Source organism: Centruroides sculpturatus, unplaced genomic scaffold (assembly GCF_000671375.1).
Source record: "Centruroides sculpturatus isolate CEXI.00-Female unplaced genomic scaffold, Cexi_2.0 scaffold9, whole genome shotgun sequence".
Lineage (NCBI taxonomy): Eukaryota > Metazoa > Arthropoda > Arachnida > Scorpiones > Buthidae > Centruroides > Centruroides sculpturatus.
In genome coordinates, this window is record NW_019384576.1 from 824063 (window position 1) to 847154 (window position 23092).

General features: G+C 33.7%; 1 pseudogene; it reads right to left on the minus strand.

The window, feature by feature from the left end:
* Positions 1-2377: 2377 nt before the first annotated feature.
* LOC111624362 lies at positions 2378-18646 on the minus strand (annotated as a pseudogene).
* Between the last annotated feature and the right edge of the window lie 4446 nt (positions 18647-23092).

A 23092-nucleotide genomic window follows, 5' to 3' on the forward strand; every position in this document is an offset into this window, starting at 1 on the left:
TACATCATTTCCATTGATGCGAGATTTGGCTACAACCATAAGACCATTAAAACACTCATTGATTCATTCTAACAAAAAACATAGGGACATTCCAGGAATTCTTCACAAGCTGAATGCTTTATTAATGGACTATGCCACTCCCCTATGGAGTATCTTTAAGGAGATAGGCAACTCCATTGGTCACACCATTACCTACAGAAGAAACCCTACAGTTTATAAGTTATAACGAAACAATAAGGATCCCCTTGACATAGTGCTGGTCCCAGGTGTTTACAACATACTTGTAAAAGACAGCAAATTCACACACAATCTCTACTAATCAGGACCACTTTGAGATCCATCCAACAACGCTTAAAATAACAAAAGGACAATGTTAGAATATCCGACCCTAATACTACCTTAGAAGTGTATGCCATTGCTAATCAAGATTCTACAAGTATTAAATGGGACCAAGCCCAAATCGTCCAATAAAATAGGAAACCACTGACACATTCACTATGTGAAAGCTTTACATATTTATAGAGCAACTTATAAGAGACATTCTATCAATTATAAAGACATTAACTCCCTGTTAGCAGCGTGGAAGTCCTTCTTTGTGCACCCTGAACAAATAGCACAAAGCTGCATTATAGCTATGGAATGAACTATTTACATCATTTGATTTAATGAGGGTTCGTTTTTTAAAGATTTTTTGAATTTATTTAATTTTAATGTTTCTTTATATTTATCAATTTAGTTTTTATGTATTTGTTTATTTTATTTACATGTTATTTACTTGCAACAATCTTTGTATTTTTAAATATTTTCAAACTGATGTTTGAATTGCATTATCATAATGTTCAGATGTTAAATTTGAACTGGCATTCCATTTAGCATTCTACAGGAAGAAGGATGTTAAAGACATGCAAAAATGTTATAATTAGTAAATTTTTTGCTGTTCCAAGGTTATTGTTGTGTGAATTTATTAATTAATACCAAATTGTATCATGTATTAAAATTTTAAGACCGTTTGAAAACAAAATAATTCATATCACTTCCACATTTAACAGTTTTTTATATAAAGTAAATAATTGTGGATGCACTTGTATTGATTTGAAAATGAAACACCCTGATAAAGGCTGTATTAGTTGAGAATAATAGAATTTTTAATTTCAGCTGAGATTGTCAGAGATAGTAAAAGAGGTATATCACAAATATCGTTGAAACCAGTGGAATAATTTGGCATGTCAAAGATGTTCAAGTGAAATACCATAAACAAACCTTACTGATATCCAGCAATGAGTTTAATATATCAATATTAAAAACATTTTTGATGTATTCATATATCTTCCTCAGTTAGGTGTTTGTGACATGGGTCTAAGTCACAAGAAGCACATATGAACAAAATAATTTTATGATAATAACGATAATGTTCACAATTTTATATATTATCTATTCAATACTTAAAATAATTGAAAAATAATAATATAATAACAAAATTTAAATTATATTAACTGATATCTGTGACTACACATATTTTCTACTTGGATCTAAATATTCATTTTTTAAGTAATGGTTGGGTGAATGAATAAAGCAGTGCATCACTGGTGTAGCAATTAATGAAACAAGTCTTGAACACTTCGTTAAATCTTTGTTGTCTAACACATGCTTCAGTCCAACGTTCCCATCTTACAACTGTCTTGATGCCCCCTAGTGGTGTCATCAACATGCACAACATCATTAAATCTTTTCCCTTTATAGAAACATAACCAATGATAAACAACAATACTCTATTAGTCTCTTACCTCTCTTAGCATAATGTTATCACTTTATAACTTTGTTAAACAACTATTGTCTATATTTACATAATCTTAACTTATATAATCTTTCAAATAACTTGGTGATCAATGTACTCTTGCCAATCTTCTCAACTGTCAGGGTCTTTAATTACAGATACCACCTCTTCCTGATGCAGAGTTGCATGGACTTGACCCTCAGTTCTTGTGGACAAATTATTCTTTGTAATTAAAGCCTGGTCCATCTGGTGGATGGGCAGATGGGATGTTCTTGGCAAATTGTGCCTTCCTGTGTTGGCAGAATATGCTGACAGTTATAAACATCTACTGAAACCTGATGCTTAGCAAATATACAGCCCAATTATTTACAGCAATCATGGGTGTCTATATGCTGACAGTTTCTATGCAACAAGTTTCCCATCTCTGATTGCACTTCATATTGTTAAGATATTGAATGTGCACGGAGCCCTGAAAGGACAAAAAAAAAACAAAAATATGGGAAAATACAGGATTTATTTGTGGATAAAAGAAAATTACATAAGCCCCCACTAAAATTTGTGGGGTAATAGTGAAATTAAGTAAACCGGATCCCTACTCGACCTCACACGTGTATATCGGGAAACAAAGGCTTTATGCACGTGGTGTTACACATCGAAGGTAGGTTCGCGACAATAGAGCACAACGACCAACTTAATTACTAAGGTTATAACTATCTTACAAGCTAGGATTAAATTAAGGAAGGATGATACAGTAGTATAGCACAGGTAGGAAAACGTATAGAACGGATAGAGAAAGGGGGTACCCGAAATAGTTGGATGTGATATCTTCCTGTTGGAGGGGGAAACTGTAATTCAGTTTGACGATACAAATAATTCTCGGTCGGAATCTTCTCTGTTCTTCCCTCGATGGATCACTCAGCCACTGTCCTGATATTCTCCGAGAATGAATCTTGTCCGAGGTGTCCGTCCGCTCGCCTCCTCGTCTGTTTCGAGAATCAATCTTGTCCTAGATGTCCGTCTGCTCGCTTCTTCGTCTCATTCGAGAATGAGTCTCCCCCGTTTACCTCGGGGCCCAACTCCTTTCCTGGCCTCGTTCTCATAACGGTGTTACCCCCCTCCAACGAACAGGAAGTGAAGGGTGGAAAAATCCAGAAAAGAGAGGACAAAGAACACAAAGAAGAATTTTAAACACTAGAGTCACGGCTAGTGTGTATACAATAATATGGCGTTTCGCTACAATATGATCTAGGTGCCACTTTCCTGGTTATGTTTGCTTTCATTCCCCAGTCTCTATCCATATTCTTATATTTTGTCCCAGTCACAAGACCTGTAATTCTTTTTTGCTTCATTTGTTCACTCTTATTACAGTGAGATAATCTGATTATTATCTATTTGTGGGAGTCTTGATCTGAGTTTCTGTCCCATCAATAGTTCTTCAAGACCTTCCATAACTTCCAGAAGCATTGTTCTGTAACTTAGCAATGCTAAAATGTATGTCAACCATTAGTTTCTTTTATTTAGTAACAAGTCATTTTACTATCTGAACTGGACTGGACTGGACTTGGAATATTCTGGGCTTGAAGTAACATGCCTGAAGCTATATGATTCTGAAAACTTTTTGAATTCTTCTGCTGCAAATTATGGTCCATTTTCACTAACCACCTTTTGAGAAATTCCAAATCTTGAGAACACTGATGTAAGACCTTGGACTATGGCTGTAGATTTTACTCTATCAAGACTGACAACATCTGGATAGTTTGAGTAGTAATCTATTACTAGAAGGTAGTAAGTACTGTACAACAAAATATATTGACTCCTCTTTGGCTGTTCAATAGCAGTTCTGGTGTAGCATGCAGGTATGACATTTCTTATTAGAGTTTTCTATCTCTGAGTTGATGCCTGGCCAGTAAATTGCTTGACAAGCTTTCTTTAAAAATTGCTGCATAATCAGATTGCCATCATGTATTCTGCATAAAATGTCTCTTCTCTTGACTTTTGGTATAATTACTCTATTGTCTTTTAACACAAGGTCATTAAAAGTTGTGACTGCATCAAATACACTTTTGTACGATCCGATTTTTGTCTCCTACTTCTATAGCTCTCTTTAGCTGTTACAATTTGTTATCTGTTTTAGTTGTCTTTTTAATTGTTTCTATCACTGGATCACTTATAAGTACATTGTCTCAACTAGATCTACATGCATTTGAATATCTTCTATTTCAGATTTTTTCCCATTTGATGTAGGTCTGGAGCAGATATACTCTCTGCTATAGACAGAGATTTTCCAAGTGTATAACAAATGTCAAAATCATATGATAGAAGTTTGATAAAAATACACTGGAGGTGAATGGCATGTCATTAATGCTGTTTTTTACCTACAGATATTAGTAGTATGTAATTTGTTTTTAAAATTATTTTCTTTCTTTAAACATAACTTTGAAATTTATCACATCCAAATACTAAACTGAGAGCTTCTTTCTCAATTGAGCAAAGGTCTGTTCGCCTTAGATAATGATCTTGCTGCATAAGCAACTGGTTTCCAGTTATCAATATTTTGTAAGAGAACAGCACCAAGTCGTTGTCTTGAAGCATGTGCTAAGGTTTTTGTTCCCCTTTCAATATCAAAATTGGTTAATGCCAGTGCTTCACTTAGTATTTTCTTCAACTGGTTTAGTTCCTCTTCATGTTTGAATTTCATTTGAACTCTGTTCCATTTTTCAGCAATGATTTGATGTGCTTGTTCTTTTCTGCCAGATATGAAATGTATTTACTTACATAATTCAATACAATGGAAACTCGCTTAACGAGCACCTCTCATAACAAGTATAGTGCTTCACGACTATGTATTTTTGTGTTTCGGTTTTTCCCTTGACCCCTTCGTTTCATTCATGGTACCACCTTTTTCCAGTTCACCTTATGTTTGCAGCGAGATTGCCCAGTGGAGGTCACATGAGAGAGGATAAATGTTTGGCACGGTATAAAAAGTCATGATCCACATGTGGTAGGGACCTTTTTCCCCCTCTTCTTGTTTTGTTTGGGCCAACTGTGAACAATATGAGATCGAGGCGGGGAGCACGACAGGACCAAGGATCAGGGAAAAGGCCAATGAAACAGCAATCCATTTCTATCCAACCAAGGACATTTTAATGTTGAGATACAACATACTCAAGGAAAAGAAGATTGGTGGGAGATTCACCCAAATGTATTAGTTTTCTTTTTCATTATTTATATGTGAGGGGCCAAACGAGGGTTGACTGAGAGGTCCAAATGAAGGGCATCGATCGGAAATTTAAAGAGCTCCTTTTCAGATGCGAATGGAAAGGATTAGATGTCTCAATCGAACAATGGAAATTTTTGTGTAAATTAGTTAAACAACGTAAAGGAATAAAGTCGAGAAAAAGTGATGAGAGAGGAATCATATTCAGTCGTAACACTGACCTCTCTCACGTCCTCCATCAAGTTTCGAATTGTCACCAGGTGACAGTGAGAGACCAATAGAGAGGCGACTGGAGGGAAAAAACTCTATAAAACCATGTTTTCAAAGACATAAAAGGTTCTTGGTTCTTAGTTCAGGGTGCTCCGCTCCTGGATTTTGCTGCGGTTCAACAACGAAAACTTGGTCGACATTTCAGAATAGGTTTTCGCCATCCCGTACCAACAAGTTTCGCCAAGTGTACCCTGGCACCGAAAAGCATCCCTTCAAGTTGTGCTGTGTGCCCTGGGGCCTATGTTTTCCTCATCACCTTCACCAAAAGAAGAGAACGATCATCGAATCAATTGAACTTTATACGTGGACTGGTTCACTCTTTGGATAGGCCTTTTGCCGAAGTAAAAGAATAGTTGTGAGCGCAATTTTTCTATTTAATAAATTGTTTGCGATGGAAGACCTGTCTCAGTGAGTTTTTCCACTCCCACCCAACAGTGCTGACCGCTCGACTGTTCTGACACCTGATCAGCTAACCTCACATATACACAGTAGAAAAAGTATCGTGAGTAGGTTTATTTTTATTTGTGTTAAGCGCTTTTCAATTTTTGTCATGTGCCATGAGCCCCCTGAAAGGAGAGGAGGAGAGAGAAATGTGAAAATGTGTGAAGTATTATTTGTTATTAGTTGTGCATTGAAAATTGTCAATTGCATGATAGTTCGTGTTCTATATATATATTGTGATTTGTCAACAAAAAAGGATTAAAAGTCCAGTATAGTTGTCAGCTGACTTGTCTGCTTTTTTTTTTTTTGTCTAGTCCCACAGATCTCATTCTATAGGGCATTCTAAACAAGTAATTTGCATAACAAGCAAAACAAATTGTAAAAAATGACTCGCTCAACGAGCAACATTTCACATAACAAGTGACAAGGAGAGGGGAAGTTTCCGATTGTGGCATGCTACATCAGTCACTTGTTTAGCACTCATTCCACTAGCATATTAGTGTCACTTGTGATCACACATTTTTCCAAACTTGTGTTCAGACCAGGGGCAAATCTACATAGAGACTAATAGGGCTTAAGCGCTGGGCCCCCAAGTGTCAAAGGCCCACAAAAATTTAATTATTATCATAAATTTTTAATACTTTTTCATTAACATATCATATAGTAGAAAATAGCGCTTATCATATAGTAGAAAATAGTTAATAGATTAGGTTAAGTTAGATTAGGTTTGGTAAAAAAAGTAAAAATGGGGTCCATTGAACTTCAATAAACCCTAGGCCCTGAAAAACCTAGATCTGCCCCCAGTTCAGACATATTACATATAAACACCAACAACTATAGCCCATTATATAATAAAAATGCCAAACAGTATGCCAAATTCTTGAGCTATGTATAAACTATAATTAAATATTAGAAATTGATTAATTTGACTAGAGGTATGCAGTTATGCTCCATCTCATATTAAATTTAATAATTATAAATAATTAATTTTTAATTTAGACATTTCTGGAATTTAATTTGGAATTGGTCATTAAATTTAATACAAGATGGCAGCATAACTGCCTACCTCTAGTCAAATTAATCATTTTCTAATATTTAATTATAGCCTTTACATAATCTAAATTTGGTATATCGTTTGCATGTTTATCAGACATATTATTTGTGATTTTTTTGTGTAAAGTTTAATTATCCTTGCAAAGATGTCCCCAAAGAAAAAGCTGCAAGAAGACAACTATAAAGAATGAAAATAACCATAGAAATGAAATATAAAATCATTGAAAAGTGAGAACAGGATGTGAGCATGGCTGATCTAGCACACACACATACATCATGGTCTACATCAATGATTTGCACTATCCTCAAGAACAAGGACAAGATTAAGGAGATAGACACTTTGAGTGACAAGAATATCTATGACCAAGAATATCTGGTTACATATTCTCGATGATGTTGAAAGGTTGCTTCTCACATGGATAAACAAAAAGCAATTGCAAGGCAACACTATTAACGAGAACATCATTTGTGAGAAGGCAAAACTGATTTTCACCAATCTCATTAAGAAGACACTAGAATCATCAATAGCTATTCGGCCGAATACCGAATACCTAAAAACGGGAGTAAGAAATAACAAAAACACAGTAAATTAATCATTTTGGTATTTAGATTTAATGTTATCGGGTTAGTGTTGTTTGTTTATATTTATTTATAACCTATAACATGCACAAAATGAAAAAGAAAATAATATTAGTCACATGTATTCACAATTTATAATTACAAAGATCAGCACACGTACACGTCTATCGTTGGAGAATCCTCGCACATCTGAGGGTCTGACCCTGCCTATCCTTCTTTTTAAGCGCTCGTCTTTGCTCTTCCCTTTCTCTTTCCTCTATCGCTCTAATCCATGTATGCCTGTGCATACATCATAATACGCGCTCACGATACTTTCGATTCGTCACTTTTCCGTCGTAGAGTTCCCATTTTACAATTACGTGACTCAGCCTGGTGATAACGGAGAAAAGAGACAGATAGGACGTCGATATAAGTCACAGTTATGATTTCACAGATTCGAGACAGCTTGATAGCCCGAACGGCCCCAGGCTTTCGCCCGTGCACGCTAAGTGACTTTCATTACAAGCATTTAGCTTTCCGAAGTCTATGACAACAATTGTTTGGCATTGACGGCCGCGAATTTCGTGCCAATAAGCTGCCTCGACTTGTTCGATTATGTTATCAACTCAATTTCATATTTATTTTCACATTTTCACTTCGCGGTCCTTCTCTGTTCTTTTTCCGTTATTTACACGTGTAGGTCATTTCATTGTTATCCACATTTGATATCATCATTTATCACATACTGCCATGACGCTCTTGTCTGTCCGCTACAACTGTCAAGAATTAATGCAATTGGCGAAGCGTAGTGACAGCGGGCCAATAGAGAGCAGGGTCCTTACCATAATGGGGTTTGTGCACCAATTTTTGTACGTGCGTTAATCAAGCCGAATAGTTTGGCCGTAGCCGAATATTCGGTATTCAGCCTGAGGCCAAATATACTATTCGTTGCAACACTAATTGTAAGGCATGGTGAAGTAGCAAGCTCCAACACTAAGGCAGCAGAGAACTTCATCAGCAACTTCAAGAAGCTTGTAGATTCTGAGGTTACCTGCCACAAATGGGCCTCTTCTGGAAAAAGATGCCAAAGTGAAACTATATAATAGCAGAGGAGAATGAATTGCCCAGCCACAAGCCAATGAAAGACCCAGTCTCACTTTGTTATTTTGTGCTAATACAAGCAGTGATTTGAAAATTAAACTTTTGCTTGTTTACCATTCAGAAACTCCACAAGCCTTCAAGAAGTGTAAAGTCCAGAAGAGTAGGCTAAATGTGATGTAGAGCTTGATCAATAAAAAGGCTTGGGTGACACATGACCTTTTTACTGATTGAATCAATGAAGTGTTTGGTCCTTCTGTTGAAAAATATTTGCTTGAGATCAAGGGCATACCCAGCGAGGGACAGCTGCTCCTCCCAAAAAGAAATATTAAAGTGTAGTAATTGACACAGACACACAGCACAGACATATCAATTTAGTATCAGTTTGAATAATAAATATTGTGACTAGACTACAGCCATCTGTCATGAAATCTCACTTTACCTCTCCATTTCCTTGAAACTAATATGAGTTGCTCCCCTCTAGATCAGATCCTGGGTATGCTGCTGCTTGAGTTGTATCTGCCACTCCATGTCTTGCTTGTTATGGACAATGTTCCTACCCATCCTATAGGCCTACAAGATGACTTCCTTGAAAAATTTAAATTTATCAAGATCCAGTTTCTGCCTCCCAATACCACTCCATTACTCCAGCCTATGGACCAGCAAGTTATTTCTAACTTTAAGAAGTGCTACACTAAAGCACTTTTCGAGTGTTGTTTTGAGGTGACTGAAGGGACCAATTTCACTCTCAAAGAGTTTTGGAAATATCACTTCCACATCATTGCCTATCTCAAGATGATCAAAAAGGGGCATGGGAAGGTGAGAACCTTCACTTCTGCCTAGAAGAAGCTTTGGCCAGAGAGCATTGTCAAATGTGACTTTGAGGGGTTTGAGACAGTACCTGTGGAGCCTGTAGTCAACGAGATTGTGTCTTTGGCCAAGATCATGGGAATGGAGGTGGATAACAATGATATCAATGAGCTTGTGAAAGAGCACAGCCAAGAGCTGACCACTAAAGAGCTTATGGAGTTGCATTGTGTTTAACAGCAAGAAGTTGTGGAGGAGAGTTTGTCAGAGAAGGAGGTAACAGCAAAGCAACAATCTTCTTGCACAATAAAGAAATGCTGAAAGCATGGGAAACTATTGAATTGTACATTGAGAAGCATCACCCTAATAAGGCAGAGGTTATGCGCACTACAAATTTACTTATTGATAATGCTGTGTCGCATTTTCATCAAATTTTGAAATATCAGCAAAAACAAATCTCTCTGCACAGCTTTTTAGTAAAGAAGAATTAGGTATGTACTGTATCATAAATAATAAACTAACTAAATAAAAGATTCAACTAGCCCAGTGTTGAGAAAAACGTCACTTCATTGTGCCTGTACACAATAATAAACTAATTAATTTTATTTTTTTGTTTTCTGCACATAGAATTCACATTCCATGTTGGTTCATTCCGTGCTAGAAGAAAAGATGAAGATGATTCATACTCCTTAATAATGTATATTGTATAATTTTCTTTGAATAAATGTTATATAAAATATTTGAGTATTTTTTTCCGGCATGGAATGCATTATTGTATTTTACGTTAATTTATATAAGAAAAATTGTTTCACTTAATAAACATTTTGCGTTATGTGTAAGATTCTGGAACAAATTATTCTTGTTAAGTGAGGTTCCACTGTAACTCCCATAAATCATTAAACTCCCTTTTTATCTTCAGGCAGCTTTCAATTTTTGTATTGCTTCTACATATTCTGGATCAATCCTTCAGCAGTTAGTTTCTCCCCAAGAAATACTAAGGAACTTGCTCCTATTATACATTTAGTTTTGTTAAATTTTAAGCCACTTCTCCTAGCCACCGAAGAGCATAATTATCATTTAACACGAAGAGCATAATTATCATTTAAAACAGGTTCTGTCTTAAATGATAATTATGCTCTTCGTGTATTGTTCCTTAGATTAAAATATCGATATATACCCTCATTCCTGGTAATCCTTCAAAAATTTTATTCATTACTTTTTGGAATATTTCTGGGACTGAGGAAATGAAATGGGGCTAAAGAGCATTCATAAAAAACAGTATATTCCAAATGGAGTGTTTAATGTACATAATTTTGCACTTTTCTCTGTGAGGGGATTATGGTAGAAGCATCTACTTGCATCCAATTTGGAAAATCATGGGGCTCCTGCCATATCAGCAAGCAAATCTTGTTTTGTGGGTAATGGAAAATGTTCTCTCTTAATATTTTCATTCAAATGCTTGGGACCCAGACATATTTTTAGGCTGTGACTATATTCTTGTTTGTGACTATGATTAGAGAGCTTACACAGTCAGTTGGTTCATTTATCTTCTTTATCACTCTTTATGTTCCATTCAATCCCATTCTGTTTTCAACTTTTCTTGCAAAGACAATGGAACCTGATGAGGTGGTTTGATTACAGGCACAGAGTTCTCCTTCAATTTAATGAAGTACTTTCCCTCCAGTCTCCCCATATCTTGGAAAAGATCTTTGAATTCATCCCAAAAGCTTAATGCTTTCTTTGCATCAACAGTTTCTTTGATGCCTTCCATTCTTTTAATTGTTCTGAGAGCAGAGACATCAGAAACTTTTAATAAGTTTCTGATGCCTCTGCTCTCAGAACATGTTGGCTTTAACAACAACAATAAATGGTACTTGCTGTTGTATTTTCACTGTAGACACACACAACTCACACATCCCTCTTGTTGATATGAGACTTCCTTGATGTTCATGATGCTTAATCTTACATCATCAATGGAGGTTTTTTCTTCAGTTGTTTATATGTATTATAACTAATTAGATTTATCTTAATGTGGCCTAAATTTGGCCAATTTTTCCAGACTTTTCACCTTGTAGGTTAAGTGATGAAAATGGAGTCAGAGATCAGATTCAGAAAATATATAAGCTTTTATTAACATTGAAAGAAATGCATTTCAGACTCTACAATCCTTATCAGTTCAAGCAGCTGATGTAGATGACTATAGGCAGAAAATTCTGGCATGTATAGATTATATATATAAAGATATGATGATCCTGCTCTAATGACAATTGTTACCCCCAAATAGCACATTTACCTTCAATTTACAGATTTTAGAAGAAAAGACCAGCCAGTTTTTTTAATGTTGCAAGTATAAAGTTTAATTGTACATAATACACAGCCCAAAGAAAAAAGAGGAAAATTTTATTCAACGTTTTAATCAACTGTACTTTTAACTATTTTGTGAACTCTTTTTTACTTGTGTCTTACCACTGGTTTCCTTTTTCCTCTAAGCATCTGTTATTTAATAGATATTTAAAAGAGCACAAATCTTTTGGGATTAGTATAAAATAATACATAAATGATAGATGTATAAACACAAAATATATAATACAAAATATAAATGATGCTCCACTGTATATATTATTTAATGTATGTATATCAATCCCACTTTAATTGCAAGCACTGTACCTCTAAATTCCATTCAATTGTGTATTTAAAAATTCTTTTTTCAAATGATTAAGGAAATGAATTACAATAAATGAAATAAATTTAACTGTTATAAATATCAATAATAATACATCTGTTATTACTGAATTATACATTTCAATGCTAAGATAATTATCACAGCATTTAAATGTATTAATGTATTAAATGTATTATTGTGTGGTGATGAAGATCATCAATCTTAAATTAAGATATCTACATATTAATAAATTATTTAAAATGAATAATAAAATCAAACTAATAATTTACAGGATTTATATGTATCTTTCTAATATCAAAAAATGAAAAATATTGTATTACATAATAAATATACCAATTACATAAAAATTACATCTATGTTAGCATAAAAATATAAATTTTCACTTTTTTTTCCACGTGCAAAATTTCTTCTTTTTCTCATTTTTTCAAAACTAAAATTACTTTTTTTTTACACTTTTCATGTCATTATGAATGATCGTTATTTACATATTTTGTTGTTTTTCCAAAATTATTTTTTGCTTTATACAGTGTAATAATTTATTTTGATCAATTAATTTTCTCTCTCTTTCATTGGTATGTACTAGCTATTTCTGCAATTGATTTTTCTGCATTATCTATAAAGTTTATGGCACTTTTCAAAACTACATATGCAATTTCCATCTTGATTAAATTTATTTTTCTACAAGCTTCTTGGAGCATTTCCATCTCTTCTTTTATTAAATTCTGTTCTCTCAATTTCTGGGCTTGGAAGCCAGATCTAGAATTTTAGAGAATGCTGATATCCCAAACAATGCTTCTTCATCCTCTTTTCATTTCCTTGCTTCTTTTACTTAGTAACTCTTTCCTTATATTGTTCATGCAAACTCTTGGCACACTGCAGAACCTATCTTGTTATTAGGACCTTCTCCAGGTTTCCATTGATTTTATCCACAAAGAATGAAATGGTTGGCACTTCATCCATTAATGCTTTCTATACTAAGACTTTTTCATTTCAGACAAAGTATCCTTTTGTTTTTGTAAACTTCCTATAGTGTCTGCATTATGTCAGAGAGTTACAGACATTTTTACCAGCTTACTAAGGATTTTATATTTTGCTGTAATGTAACTGCTTCAGTCTTTATATTGAATATTTTAACCAGTAATGGTCAATCTTCCTATAGCACAGCAGCTTGTGCTCCTTGACCTTTTGTTGTCAGACCTCAATGCTTGACTTGTCATCTCATCTTACATTAACAGAAGATTCTTTACTATCTACTATCATCAACATTTGCATCAAAACACTGTTTGCTAAAATCAGAAGTGCTATTCTCCAGGAATGATGATTCTGGTATTTTTTTGGCATGATACATTCTCATTTGTATTCTTCTTTGTTGATGTTCTCACAAGGAAAATGTTTTAACTTAAGTGCAATCTGGCATACAGTATCCATTGACCATTTTTAATTTTTTATTGATGAATATAGTGCCTGAAGATCACAAAATAATCTGTATTTTCTTTGCAAGGTGCACAGTAATTCAAACCTGCAATGTAGAAACCTTCTGCATGAGAAAGAAAAAGTTCCAGAATAAAAAAAGATTATTTTAAAAAGAGATTCCAGTTTTTTTGTGCATCATAGCCAATGTCAATGATTTTCAAAATGTTATTTGTGTTTCAAGTCTATGACATGCTATACAACTTAGAACTTTTGCAATTGTTAATTGCTTCAGGTTTGCTTCCATGAACCAGGTGAATAAAAGTCATGCTCTGACCATGTAGGGTTAATTTTACCCAAACATTATCTAATTATAAATATATCAAATAAAACTGCACTTTAAAATGACGTTTCATCATTTTTATTCAGTATAGGATGAATTAAACAAATATTTTTTAAAAGTAAATTATTTGTTGTAAAAGACACAAATAAAAACTTATCTACTATGAAAACTGAACCTATCACTGAAACTAATTTTTTTAAATATCCTTTTTGTAAGAAAATTTTAATATTTATTAGTAAAATCTCAACGTTATTCCTTAAAAAAATGAGAGAAAAATTAAAATTCACAAAAATAAAAGACTATACAATAAAAGAGTCTTCAACAAAAGCCACTAAAAAAAACTTAATATCCAACAGAGAAGTTTCGGAGGTGCTAACATAATTAACAGGCATTATCAGGCAAACTAATCCCGCAGCTGCTGAAAAAATGGGGATTGTCCTACATGTGTGAAGAGGGGGTGACACAAGAAGAAAGGGGAGGAAGAGAATAGTAAGATTTATAGTTCAAAGAAAAACTTCCACACTGTGGAAAATAGTCAACATTGCAAAAATTAATAACAATGTTATTGCAGGTGGCTTATAAATTTCTACCTACTGAAGATGTAACTGTTCAACATGGGCGAAAATGTTAGAACCTCCAAACTTCTCTACTGGATATTAGGTTTTTTAGTGGCTTTTGTTCAAGTATACCCAGTTTTTGAGTGGTAGTATTCGATAAAAGAGTCTTCTTTTGTCCTTTCTCACACCTCAGGAAATAACAGTTTTACAGGGGAGTCAACTTTCATTTTGAGGCTACTCATCTGCCTCAATATGCAAAACATTACAAATCTTTCCTCTGGTGATGGCAAAAAAAGAAAATAAAATACAGTGGAACCTCGCTTAACAATCATAATTTGTTCAAGAATCGTACTAGTAATGCGAAACACTTGTTAAGCAAAACAATTTTTTCCATAGAAATTAATGTGAAATATGATAATATGCTCCATGCCAAAAAAAAATACTCAAATATTTTATGTATAACATTTATTCAAAGAAAACTGTACAATGTGCATTGTTAAGGAGTGTGAATCATCATCGTCTTTTCATCTAGCGTGGAATGAACCAACCTGGAATGAGAATTCAATTTGCAGAAAAAGAAAAAAAAAATCACAGATAATATGTTTGATAAACATGCCAAACAATATGCCAAATTCTTGGGCTATGTAAAGGCTATAATTAAATAATAGAAATTAATTAATTTGACTAAAGGTAGGCAGTTATACTTCCATCTTGTATTAACTTTAATAATTACAAATACTGTAGAGCATCGATTATCCGACCCCCGATTAACCGTCACCTCGGTTAACTGACCGCATTCTAGTCGGCAAATTCAAATGTCCGCTAATAATGTGGCGCTACAATATTTGGCTATGTCTTGGCTACTTTAATATTATTTTTGTTAAATTTTTGCGTGTTTTAGCTGGCANTTCCTCTATCACTCTAGTCTATATAATATGCACTCACAATACTTTCGATTCGTCACTTTTTGTCGTAGATTTCCCATTTTACAATTATGTGACTCATAGCCTGGTAATAACAAAGAAAAGAGACAGATAGAATGTTGGTATAAGTCACAGTTATGATTTCACAGATTTGAGACCGCTTGGTAGCCCGAAGGCCCCAGGCGTACGCCCGTGCACAGGCGAATCCTGGGGCCGTATCATTACAAGCATTTAGCTTACTGAAGTCTATGACAACAATTGTTTGGCATTGACGGCCAGCAAATTTCGCACTAATAAGCTGCCTCGACTTGTTCGATTATGTTATCAACTCAATTTCATATTTATTTTCACATTTTCACTTCACTATCCTTCTCTGTTCTTTTCCGTTATTTACACGTGTAGGTCATTTCGTTGTTATCCACATTTGATATCATCATTTATCACATACTGCCATGATGCTCTTGTCTGTCCGCTACAACTGTCAAGAATTAATGCAATTGGCGAAGCGTAGTGACAGCGGGCCAATAGAGAGCAGGGTCCTTACCATAATGGGGTTTGTGCACCAATTTTTGTACGTGCGTTAATCAAGCCGAATAGTTTGGCCGTAGCCGAATATTCGGTATTCAGCCTGAGGCCAAATATACTATTCGTTGCAACACTAATTGTAAGGCATGGTGAAGTAGCAAGCTCCAACACTAAGGCAGCAGAGAACTTCATCAGTAACTTCAAGAAGCTTGTAGATTCTGAGGTTACCTGCCACAAATGGGCCTCTTCTGGAAAAAGATGCCAAAGTGAAACTATATAATAGCAGAGGAGAATGAATTGCCCAGCCACAAGCCAATGAAAGACCCAGTCTCACTCTGCTATTTTGTGCCAATACAAGCAGTGATTTGAAAATTAAACTTTTGCTTGTTTACCATTCAGAAACTCCACAAGCCTTCAAGAAGTGTAAAGTCCAGAAGAGTAGGCTAAATGTGATGTAGAGCTTGATCAATAAAAAGGCTTGGGTGACACATGACCTTTTTACTGATTGAATCAATGAAGTGTTTGGTCCTTCTGTTGAAAAATATTTGCTTGAGATCAAGGGCATACCCAGCGAGGGACAGCTGCTCCTCCCAAAAAGAAATATTAAAGTGTAGTAATTGACACAGACACACAGCACAGACATATCAATTTAGTATCAGTTTGAATAATAAATATTGTGACTAGACTACAGCCATCTGTCATGAAATCTCACTTTACCTCTCCATTTCCTTGAAACTAATATGAGTTGCTCCCCTCTAGATCAGATCCTGGGTATGCTGCTGCTTGAGTTGTATCTGCCACTCCATGTCTTGCTTGTTATGGACAATGTTCCTACCCATCCTATAGGCCTACAAGATGACTTCCTTGAAAAATTTAAATTTATCAAGATCCAGTTTCTGCCTCCCAATACCACTCCATTACTCCAGCCTATGGACCAGCAAGTTATTTCTAACTTTAAGAAGTGCTACACTAAAGCACTTTTCGAGTGTTGTTTTGAGGTGACTGAAGGGACCAATTTCACTCTCAAAGAGTTTTGGAAATATCACTTCCACATCATTGCCTATCTCAAGATGATCAAAAAGGGGCATGGGAAGGTGAGAACCTTCACTTCTGCCTAGAAGAAGCTTTGGCCAGAGAGCATTGTCAAATGTGACTTTGAGGGGTTTGAGACAGTACCTGTGGAGCCTGTAGTCAACGAGATTGTGTCTTTGGCCAAGATCATGGGAATGGAGGTAAATAACAATGATATCAATGAGCTTGTGAAAGAGCACAGCCAAGAGCTGACCACTAAAGAGCTTATGGAGTTGCATTGTGTTTAACAGCAAGAAGTTGTGGAGGAGAGTTTGTCAGAGAAGGAGGTAACAGCAAAGCAACAATCTTCTTGCACAATAAAGAAATGCTGAAAGCATGGGAAACTATTGAATTGTACATTGAGAAGCATCACCCTAATAAGGCAGAGGTTATGTGCACTACAAATTTACTTATTGATAATGCTGTGTCGCGTTTTCATCAAATTTTGAAGTATCAGCAAAAACAAATCTCTCTGCACAGCTTTTTAGTAAAGAAGAATTAGGTATGTACTGTATCATAAATAATAAACTAACTAAATAAAAGATTCAACTAGCCCAGTGTTGAGAAAAACGTCACTTCATTGTGCCTGTACACAATAATAAACTAATTAATTTTATTTTTTTGTTTTCTGCACATAGAATTCATATTCCATGTTGGTTCATTCCGTGCTAGAAGAAAAGATGAAGATGATTCATACTCCTTAATAATGTATATTGTATAATTTTCTTTGAATAAATGTTATATAAAATATTTGAGTATTTTTTTCCAGCATGGAATGCATTATTGTATTTTACAATAACTTGTTAAGCAAAAACAGTTATTTTCCATATGAATGTTTCACATTAAGTATAATTTTCTTTGAATAAATGTTATATAAAATATTTGAGTATTTTTTTCCAGCATGGAATGCATTATTGTATTTTACGTTAATTTATATGAGAAAAATTGTTTCACTTAATAAACATTTTGCGTTACGTGTAAGATTCTGGAACAAATTATGCTTGTTAAGTGAGGTTCCACTGTAACTCCCATAAATCATTAAACTCCCTTTTTATCTTCAGGCAGCTTTCAATTTTTGTATTGCATCTACATATTCTGGATCAATCCTTCAGCAGTTAGTTTCTCCCCAAGAAATACTAAGGAACTTGCTCCTATTATACATTTAGTTTTGTTAAATTTTAAGCCACTTCTCCTAGCCACCGAAGAGCATAATTATCATTTAACACGAAGAACATAATTATCATTTAAGACAGGTTCTGTCTTAAATGATAATTATGCTCTTCGTGGACTGTTCCTTAGATTAAAATATCATTGATATATACCCTCATTCCTGGTAATCCTTCAAAAATTTTATTCATTACTTTTTGGAATATTTCTGGGACTGAGGAAATGAAATGGGGCTAAAGAGCATTCATAAAAAACAGTATATTCCAAATGGAGTGTTTAATGTACATAATTTTGCACTTTTCTCTGTGAGGGGATTATGGTAGAAGCATCTACTTGCATCCAATTTGGAAAATCATGGGGCTCCTGCCATATCAGCAAGCAAATCTTGTTTTGTGGGTAATGGAAAATGTTCTCTCTTAATATTTTCATTCAAATGCTTGGGACCCAGACATATTTTTAGGCTGTGACTATATTCTTGTTTGTGACTATGATTAGAGAGCTTACACAGTCAGTTGGTTCATTTATCTTCTTTATCACTCTTTATGTTCCATTCAATCCCATTCTGTTTTCAACTTTTCTTGCAAAGACAATGGAACCTGATGAGGTGGTTTGATTACAGGCACAGAGTTCTCCTTCAATTTAATGAAGTACTTTCCCTCCAGTCTCCCCATATCTTGGAAAAGATCTTTGAATTCATCCCAAAAGCTTAATGCTTTCTTTGCATCAACAGTTTCTTTGATGCCTTCCATTCTTTTAATTGTTCTGAGAGCAGAGACATCAGAAACTTTTAATAAGTTTCTGATGCCTCTGCTCTCAGAACATGTTGGCTTTAACAACAACAATAAATGGTACTTGCTGTTGTATTTTCACTGTAGACACACACAACTCACACATCCCTCTTGTTGGTATGAGACTTCCTTGATGTTCATGATGCTTAATCTTACATCATCAATGGAGGTTTTTTCTTCAGTTGTTTATATGTATTATAACTAATTAGATTTATCTTAATGTGGCCTAAATTTGGCCAATTTTTCCAGACTTTTCACCTTGTAGGTTAAGTGATGAAAATGGAGTCAGAGATCAGATTCAGAAAATATATAAGCTTTTATTAACATTGAAAGAAATGCATTTCAGACTCTACAATCCTTATCAGTTCAAGCAGCTGATGTAGATGACTATAGGCAGAAAATTCTGGCATGTATAGATTATATATATAAAGATATGATGATCCTGCTCTAATGACAATTGTTACCCCCAAATAGCACATTTACCTTCAATTTACAGATTTTAGAAGAAAAGACCAGCCAGTTTTTTTAATGTTGCAAGTATAAAGTTTAATTGTACATAATACACAGCCCAAAGAAAAAAGAGGAAAATTTTATTCAACGTTTTAATCAACTGTACTTTTAACTATTTTGTGAACTCTTTTTTACTTGTGTCTTACCACTGGTTTCCTTTTTCCTCTAAGCATCTGTTATTTAACAGATATTTAAAAGAGCACAAATCTTTTGGGATTAGTATAAAATAATACATAAATGATAGATGTATAAACACAAAATATATAATACAAAATATAAATGATGCTCCACTGTATATATTATTTAATGTATGTATATCAATCCCACTTTAATTGCAAGCACTGTACCTCTAAATTCCATTCAATTGTGTATTTAAAAATTCTTTTTTCAAATGATTAAGGAAATGAATTACAATAAATGAAATAAATTTAACTGTTATAAATATCAATAATAATACATCTGTTATTACTGAATTATACATTTCAATGCTAAGATAATTATCACAGCATTTAAATGTATTAATGTATTAAATGTATTATTGTGTGGTGATGAAGATCATCAATCTTAAATTAAGATATCTACATATTAATAAATTATTTAAAATGAATAATAAAATCAAACTAATAATTTACAGGATTTATATGTATCTTTCTAATATCAAAAAATGAAAAATATTGTATTACATAATAAATATACCAATTACATAAAAATTACATCTATGTTAGCATAAAAATATAAATTTTCACTTTTTTTTCCACGTGCAAAATTTCTTCTTTTTCTCATTTTTTCAAAACTAAAATTACTTTTTTTTACACTTTTCATGTCATTATGAATGATCGTTATTTACATATTTTGTTGTTTTTCCAAAATTATTTTTTGCTTTATACAGTGTAATAATTTATTTTGATCAATTAATTTTCTCTCTCTTTCATGGGTATGTACTAGCTATTTCTGCAATTGATTTTTCTGCATTATCTATAAAGTTTATGGCACTTTTCAAAACTATATATGCAATTTCCATCTTGATTAAATTTATTTTTCTACAAGCTTCTTGGAGCATTTCCATCTCTTCTTTTATTAAATTCTGTTCTCTCAATTTCTGGGCTTGGAAGCCAGATCTAGAATTTTAGAGGATGCTGATATCCCAAACAATGCTTCTTCATCCTCTTTTCATTTCCTTGCTTCTTTTACTTAGTAACTCTTTCCTTATATTGTTCATGCAAACTCTTGGCACACTGCAGAACCTATCTTGTTATTAGGACCTTCTCCAGGTTTCCATTGATTTTATCCACAAAGAATGAAATGGTTGGCACTTCATCCATTAATGCTTTCTATACTAAGACTTTTTCATTTCAGACAAAGTATCCTTTTGTTTTTGTAAACTTCCTATAGTGTCTGCATTATGTCAGAGAGTTACAGACATTTTTACCAGCTTACTAAGGATTTTATATTTTGCTGTAATGTAACTGCTTCAGTCTTTATATTGAATATTTTAACCAGTAATGGTCAATCTTCCTATAGCACAGCAGCTTGTGCTCCTTGACCTTTTGTTGTCAGACCTCAATGCTTGACTTGTCATCTCATCTTACATTAACAGAAGATTCTTTACTATCTACTATCATCAACATTTGCATCAAAACACTGTTTGCTAAAATCAGAAGTGCTATTCTCCAGGAATGATGATTCTGGTATTTTTTTGGCATGATACATTCTCATTTGTATTCTTCTTTGTTGATGTTCTCACAAGGAAAATGTTTTAACTTAAGTGCAATCTGGCATACAGTATCCATTGACCATTTTTAATTTTTTATTGATGAATATAGTGCCTGAAGATCACAAAATAATCTGTATTTTCTTTGCAAGGTGCACAGTAATTCAAACCTGCAATGTAGAAACCTTCTGCATGAGAAAGAAAAAGTTCCAGAATAAAAAAAGATTATTTTAAAAAGAGATTCCAGTTTTTTTGTGCATCATAGCCAATGTCAATGATTTTCAAAATGTTATTTGTGTTTCAAGTCTATGACATGCTATACAACTTAGAACTTTTGCAATTGTTAATTGCTTCAGGTTTGCTTCCATGAACCAGGTGAATAAAAGTCATGCTCTGACCATGTAGGGTTAATTTTACCCAAACATTATCTAATTATAAATATATCAAATAAAACTGCACTTTAAAATGACGTTTCATCATTTTTATTCAGTATAGGATGAATTAAACAAATATTTTTTAAAAGTAAATTATTTGTTGTAAAAGACACAAATAAAAACTTATCTACTATGAAAACTGAACCTATCACTGAAACTAATTTTTTTAAATATCCTTTTTGTAAGAAAATTTTAATATTTATTAGTAAAATCTCAACGTTATTCCTTAAAAAAATGAGAGAAAATTAAAATTCACAAAAATAAAAGACTATACAATAAAAGAGTCTTCAACAAAAGCCACTAAAAAAAACTTAATATCCAACAGAGAAGTTTCGGAGGTGCTAACATAATTAACAGGCATTATCAGGCAAACTAATCCCGCAGCTGCTGAAAAAATGGGGATTGTCCTACATGTGTGAAGAGGGGGTGACACAAGAAGAAAGGGGAGGAAGAGAATAGTAAGATTTATAGTTCAAAGAAAAACTTCCACACTGTGGAAAATAGTCAACATTGCAAAAATTAATAACAATGTTATTGCAGGTGGCTTATAAATTTCTACCTACTGAAGATGTAACTGTTCAACATGGGCGAAAATGTTAGCACCTCCAAACTTCTCTACTGGATATTAGGTTTTTTAGTGGCTTTTGTTCAAGTATACCCAGTTTTTGAGTGGTAGTATTCGATAAAAGAGTCTTCTTTTGTCCTTTCTCACACCTCAGGAAATAACAGTTTTACAGGGGAGTCAACTTTCATTTTGAGGCTACTCATCTGCCTCAATATGCAAAACATTACAAATCTTTCCTCTGGTGATGGCAAAAAAAGAAAATAAAATACAGTGGAACCTCGCTTAACAATCATAATTTGTTCAAGAATCGTACTAGTAATGCGAAACACTTGTTAAGCAAAACAATTTTTTCCATAGAAATTAATGTGAAATATGATAATGTGTTCCATGCCAAAAAAAAATACTCAAATATTTTATGTATAACATTTATTCAAAGAAAACTGTACAATGTGCATTGTTAAGGAGTGTGAATCATCATCGTCTTTTCATCTAGCATGGAATGAACCAACTGGAATGAGAATTCAATTTGCAGAAAAAGAAAAAAAAAATCACAGATAATATGTTTGATAAACATGCCAAACAATATGCCAAATTCTTGGGCTATGTAAAGGCTATAATTAAATAATAGAAATTAATTAATTTGACTAAAGGTAGGCAGTTATACTTCCATCTTGTATTAACTTTAATAATTACAAATACTGTAGAGCATCGATTATCCGACCCCCGATTAACCGTCACCTCGGTTAACTGACCGCATTCTAGTCGGCAAATTCAAATGTCCGCTAATAATGTGGCGCTACAATATTTGGCTATGTCTTGGCTACTTTAATATTATTTTTGTTAAATTTTTGCGTGTTTTAGCTGGCTACACTGGCTCAACCATGAAAGGGAGGCCAGTATTTAAACGAGACTTAATTTTCTAATTGAGTGGTTGTTCATTTTGTGAGCAATAAAATAATTTAAAAATAATTTTTAACGATGCAATAACAACAATTATTATTTTTTAAAAAAATTTGATAGGTTTAACATGGAGGAAAATTCAACACGAAGTAGGTTAATAGCGATATACTGATATACTAATATACTAATTACATGGGATATAATAATATACTACACTAATAATGGATTTTTTCATACTTTTCGGTTATCCGACTTTCAATTATCCGACCAACCCCAGTCCCCAATTT